The 6000-nt window shown below is 31.4% G+C and overlaps 1 long non-coding RNA gene across 1 annotated transcript in view; it reads left to right on the top strand.

Annotated features, from left to right (window-relative positions):
• The first annotated feature begins 502 nt into the window (after window positions 1-502).
• LOC141491965 (uncharacterized) overlaps window positions 503-6000 on the top strand; it is a 256546-nt gene continuing 251048 nt past the window's right edge. Inside the window, exon 1 of the long non-coding RNA XR_012469814.1 lies at window positions 503-658. This is a non-coding gene — a long non-coding RNA (uncharacterized LOC141491965). The remainder of the gene's footprint in view (window positions 659-6000) is intronic.

The raw sequence follows: 6000 nt of genomic DNA, 5'->3' as shown, positions 1-6000 counted from the left end.
CTAATCATCTGCAGACATATGTAATGACCCTTGGACAAAACCCGGGAAAACTGAATCAAAGCTTTGACAAGGGAAGGAGAGCGGAAACCCAAGCCCTAATTGTGTCCGTGTGAAGTGCACTTTCCCCTTTTGAATCTTTTGTACTAGAATTTCATAATACTTCATAATGTAACTTTTATGGATGGTCCCCCAAAATAACTTTTCCCCCATCTTTCTCAACAAATGATCAGGCCAGATCTGTAAAATATTTCGAAGGAGATCGACATTATGGTGCAAATGTAGCAAACAAAAGGGTTAGGGAGAGCTTTTGCCAGTTAAATTTGGCTAACCTGAAGAAAGCCTATTATCAACACAGCTATGCTTCAGTGAACTCCCTTCTACTTTTGTTGTCATGTTTCCTTTTTATGGTTAAGTGAACCTCAAAACAATGACAAAGAAATATGCACTGACTCACATATTCCAAGAAATAGACTGTACTCTCATCAAATAGAAATAACGGTACTTTAATTCTTGGATTTTTCTACATTTTCTTTGTGTAAAGCTCCTATTTGTTTTTCTGAATCTGTTACAGTTCGTGCAGTTCTGCCAAGGAGGAAAGCTTTGCAGGACATTTCATCTTTAGCACTTGAAATATTAAGATCTACAGAGCATGGAAAAGGTAAGCTTGCCTCCTTGCAATATTCTGAGTGAATTTTTTTTTTTGCTTATACTGATTTAAGTTGTCTTAGCTAAAGAAGGTTTGCTTCTCATCTATACCATTTCACAGAAACTGTTCTTGTTGTTACTCTTTATGTCTGAATAGCAAGAGGGGAAGAAAAGAAAAAAAAATTTTGCTGCTCTAGCAATTTAAAAAAAAAGCAAAACAGTGGTGCTTCACTTAAATTAAAAAAAAAAAGACAATCTAATTGTTGGAGTGGTAACTTGCTTGGCTGGTTCCCAGAAAGAAATAATTAACTGAGAGAAATGTTGAAGATTTCACAAGATTTTCTCAGTTTCTGAGTGTAACTCCCCAGATCTTGTAGTAGGAATGCTTGGAGATGCAACTCTGTTACGTAATTCAAGAAGAAAAAAAAATTGCAAGTATATTCTGAGCACAAGAGAGAGCTGTCAAATGTATATGAATATTTACTAACTCTTCTGAGTTGTATTTACTCATGCTTAAAACAGCCTTTATCACTGGAAATATTTTTAGATCACCTCATCTCATCATGTCCCTGCAAGATGCATATTCTTTAAGAGAACTTGAACAAGTTTAAAAAGAGATTGACAAAGAGAGCCCAAAGAGGATGCCTGATGCTCAGGGTGGCCCCCACTAACTATCCTGATCACACATTGTGTCCTTGACTATGCAGATGGAATTCTTTCCTTGGGAGAATCTGGTGGCATGATGAATATTTTAACCCTTCTTTTCCAAATATGTTTTGTCTGGTTTTATTCTTCCAAATCCAAATAAAATGTTTCCTTTGCAACTAAAGGCAGAAATCTTACTTTCTCTGAGGCAGTTTTTGAAAGCTGTTGGTCAATATTTCAGAGCAATACAATGCTTCCTAGCTGAGCTTTACTTTTTCCCCACATTGCCCCTTAATGTTTTTCATTTTGGGTTTTCTCAATAAAAATCTATGAACAGAGGCCATGAAATTAGTGAATTCCCATGAATTTACAACTTACCATAGAAAATTCAGCATTCCATTGACTTTTCCACCTTTCCTTTCTTTATCTTCTCACAAATAAGATCTAGGAGCTATTGAGTTTGAAGACAACAATTCTACAGAGTTTTATATTTAAATACATAGTGATAGAGATCACAAATGAAAAGTGTTTCATAATCTATATCAAGAATGAGCACAGATGCATATCTATAGTTTATAGAAACATAGGACAACTTATGCAGGATAACTTGGCAATATAGCTTTTCAATAAAGGATACACATTATAAAAATGGGTAATACTTTGTGAACTGTTCAAAGAGTTCAGTTTCCAATAGTAAATCTCTGTCTACAGTTAGAACCTGGAAGAATGAATATCTGACTTCAACATTCAAAGTAACCATATAAATGGAGTAATGATAGATTCAGGTGATGACAGCAGATCCTCCTTTCCTTCTCTGATTCCTCTAAAGCAAAGGGAGGAGCACATTGAGGAAATTTGAAGTCCTGATGTTTTCATAATTCCCAGTTATGGGAATAGACAGTTTAAAAATGGCAACTTTATCAGACTAATACTGAAAGGAATAAAAAAATTGTATATGCTATTGAAATAGTAATTGTGTAGCTATTGTTAGATAATCATAGAATTATGAAAATCTGTTGTCTTCATTTAGTCATTGTCATGATTGCTCTTTTTTTTTGTCCAAGTTCAATAGATTCCTGGTCCTTAAATTGGGACAGAAGACAATTGAAGAAAGGTCATATTAAATTAGGAACAAGTGCTTATATCTAATTTTCTTTCCTTGACATTATATCACAATATAAATACATATTTTAGTCATGGGATATGGAACACAGAGCCTATAGAGGTATGGCTTTACTCATGAAAATTTAAATGCTGCTTAACTTAAATCTAAATTCTTTTTCTTGTTATTGGAATGAAGGAATGACTGAGTGTGGAGGAAGCATTCTACCCATTGTCTTTGATGAAGATGTTCACTCATTTATTCTGTAACTTGAAATTCTTTCATAATCTCTACTCTTCAGCCACCAAATTTAAAATATAGCAACAAAGGTAACAATATTTGGTAAAACTGTAAATGGTGATATCTTCACATTGCAGTAAAATGACCCATCATTAGTTTCTTCTTTATTTTTAGGGAAATAAATGTTTTATAATTTGTTTTTCTTTTCCATAATCTATCCAGTAAGGACTGTGTCTCTTCAATAGAAAAAAAAACCCAAAATGTGTGTGGTCAGGACTACTATGTGTATACCAGTAGGGTAAAGAGTGAAAGGGGACAAATAGATGTGTGTGTGTGTGTGTGTGTGTGTGTGTGTGTGTGTGTATGTGTGTGGGTGTGTGAAAGGATAATGTTGGGTAGGATGAAATAGGGTAACACAAAGGTAGACTCATTTCAAATTTAAAATGGCTTTAATGAGGATAAGTTCAAATGAGAGAAAATGGAAATTGTTCTTAGAATGTGGTAGAGTACTGTGAGGTCCCATTGTATAAGTAGTGAAGGATGCCCTTTAAGACTTCCCATAAATACATCCCATTTCTTGGCCTAGCCCACTGTGGTCTTTCTTGCAGCTTAATATCAAGCCACTAATCAATTTCAAAAAAAAGATATTTAGAAAGTGTTCAGACTTTGAAGGTTTTCATACTAAAATACTTTGGTTAATTTGACAAAACAGAATTTTTTTACCAGTGTTCCTTGCTTCAAACAAAAATGTGTTGCATAATCTGCATTTTTGCTCTTCTTAATGTTCATGCAAAAATAACAGAAGACAATTGACATTGTTTTATTTGGATAAGTCTCCCTTTATTCTCAGTATTTTGTTTTTCATTGAGAAGATGGCTGTTGGTAGTATCTCTTTGGGTTCTAAGGTTTCTTCCACAAGTTTCTTAATGTTTGAAGAATGGTAAAACATATGGTAAATGATTCAAATCACTCCTTAAATTGGTTAAAATGAACTCTTTTTAAAAACGCAAGCATTATATTTGAGGTTAGAATAAAACTAAATTTAATACAAGTTGATTTTCTAATTTTATTTTATGCAATTTTATAACTTTCCATAGAAGGTGTTAAACTTCCTACATTTGTTAACAGGATCTACATCAATTTCTCCCACTTTTTAAAGTCAAAGACATTTTAAACAATAAAGTATTTCATTTAATGTTATTTATACATCTATTTTATTAAAAATATGCTCACAAGCACAATACATAGTCTTTAATAATATATCTATTTATAACACAACTAGCAGACACCAGCTATATGTATACAAGTGGAAAAGTTAATAGTGCAATTAGGAATTTAACTTTTACAACTTAAAACTTCTATGTTGTTTGTGATGTTAATATTTCAATACTATCACAAGTTTAGATTTCTTATTATTCACTTGGATTCTTGAATATTAATTTGTTTTGGATATTTTCCTTAAAAAGCAATTAAACAAGGAGTTTGCTTGTACATGACCACATGATTTGCATCTGTACTTTCAGCAGGGTAGATAGGATACATTATTTTCTGTTTTAAACTACTGTGTGCTATTTGGTATTATATTGATAAAATATACTGAAAAGAAATTTTTGGTTTATAGGTTTTGAAGCAATTGATAATTATAAAAAAGTCTATGTGTACTATATTGTGTTCTTAATAGAGGTATCTTTATGGATGTATTGTTTAGGCATAATTATTCATGATCTTTTCACCTTTTAGTAGACTCCAAATCATTTGTGTGTGTATAAATCTATCACTGGACTTAAATGAAAGATGAATTTCAGTGTAATTATGAAAAGTTGCAGACTTTGAGAAGAATTTTAAGGAATATTATTAAAGAAAAAAGTTATTTTTATGGAAGGTTTTTGTTCTGTTATTAACTCTAGTCATTAGACGAATACCCTGAGTCAAATCTTGAATACATTTGAACATATATTTCCTCAAAATTAGTATGTGGTGAAGTTGATAATGTGTGACTGATTTTAGACCTGGAGAAACACATTTGAACTTAACTACTTCTTTAATACTGAATATCAAAGAGATTTTTAAAAAAAATCATATATATATATATATATATATATATATATATATATATATCCAATCTGTTTCATAGGCCTGCTTTTCTATTTTTTAATTCAAAATAAATTCTATTTTTGTCACATGTAAACATCAGGGTAGAAAAATTATAGAGTAGGGGAGAGAAAGACAAACATACAGAAAGTTAGAAAGAGACAGGCAGACAGACAGATAGACACATACATGGAAAGAAAGAAATAGACCTAAGACAGACAGACAAACAATGACAGAGACAGAGAGAAGAAGAAAGAGACAAGGATACTGAGATGGCAGTGATAACAAAAAAATGAACCAGAGGTATAAATTCAACATGTTTTTTAAATTGTTAATCAACTTTACTTGAAAAGAAGTCTGATTTTCAAACCTTAATTTCATGCTTGTTATTGTCTCTTGGGATACTTGGAGAAAGTATTGATTAAAAAGCAGAAAAGTTTTTTTTAAACAGATACTCTGATTCCATTCCACTCTTTCATTTCCATTTTAACATAAATTCATCTTTATTAATCAAAATAAAAATAGTTATGGACAAATTTTTTTCTGAAATTAGATAAAATTTCAATGGTTATTGGATAAGACATTACTAGCAAGATTAGCATAAGATTTAAAAATAGCAACATGAAAATGAAGACAAAATCAAATTTTATTGGTTTTAACATAGAAAAGGAATAATAACTATTTCCATTTATCATTACTTAGATTGAAAAATCAAAAAATTATTAGCTTGCTAATCATCTTCTAATGCCATAGGGAGATAAGATTACCTCATTTTAATTTAATGTAATAGAGTATTAAAATACCAGTGAGTATTGAAACAAGAAATGCCATTGTTTAAATTATATTGTGTGAAAGGCACATAAAGTTTGCCAAACTGGTGGATGAACAATATATCCAGCCCCCAACTCCTTAATCTGTGCCTAGCAATCACAGTGTAGATAGGTTGGGGGTATGTTAAAGGAGGAAAGTTCTGCTTCTCCTTCAAAGGTTGTGTATAGATATAGCATCTTAGTTTTCCTCAGGTAGCCATTATGGATTCAGCATCCCAAGTTTGGCTAAACCTTCATGAAGTTGATCTAATTTCGAACTCTATTTTCTTTTCAAGTAGTCAAAAATAAAGACATTTAGAAATATTGACTCTTTTTCTGTGAAGAGATATAGATATAAGATTTTTGAAATAAAAGCATTTGGATTTGGAAAATATGTCATTGACTAAGGTAGGAAAAACTTAACAGAATAACAAAACTCATTTCACTATGACTTTTGTTCATAAATTA

Source organism: Macrotis lagotis, chromosome 6, assembly GCF_037893015.1.
Source record: "Macrotis lagotis isolate mMagLag1 chromosome 6, bilby.v1.9.chrom.fasta, whole genome shotgun sequence".
Lineage (NCBI taxonomy): Eukaryota > Metazoa > Chordata > Mammalia > Peramelemorphia > Peramelidae > Macrotis > Macrotis lagotis.
Note: the sequence above shows the minus strand (reverse complement) of the source record. Positions and strands in the feature narration are given on the sequence as shown.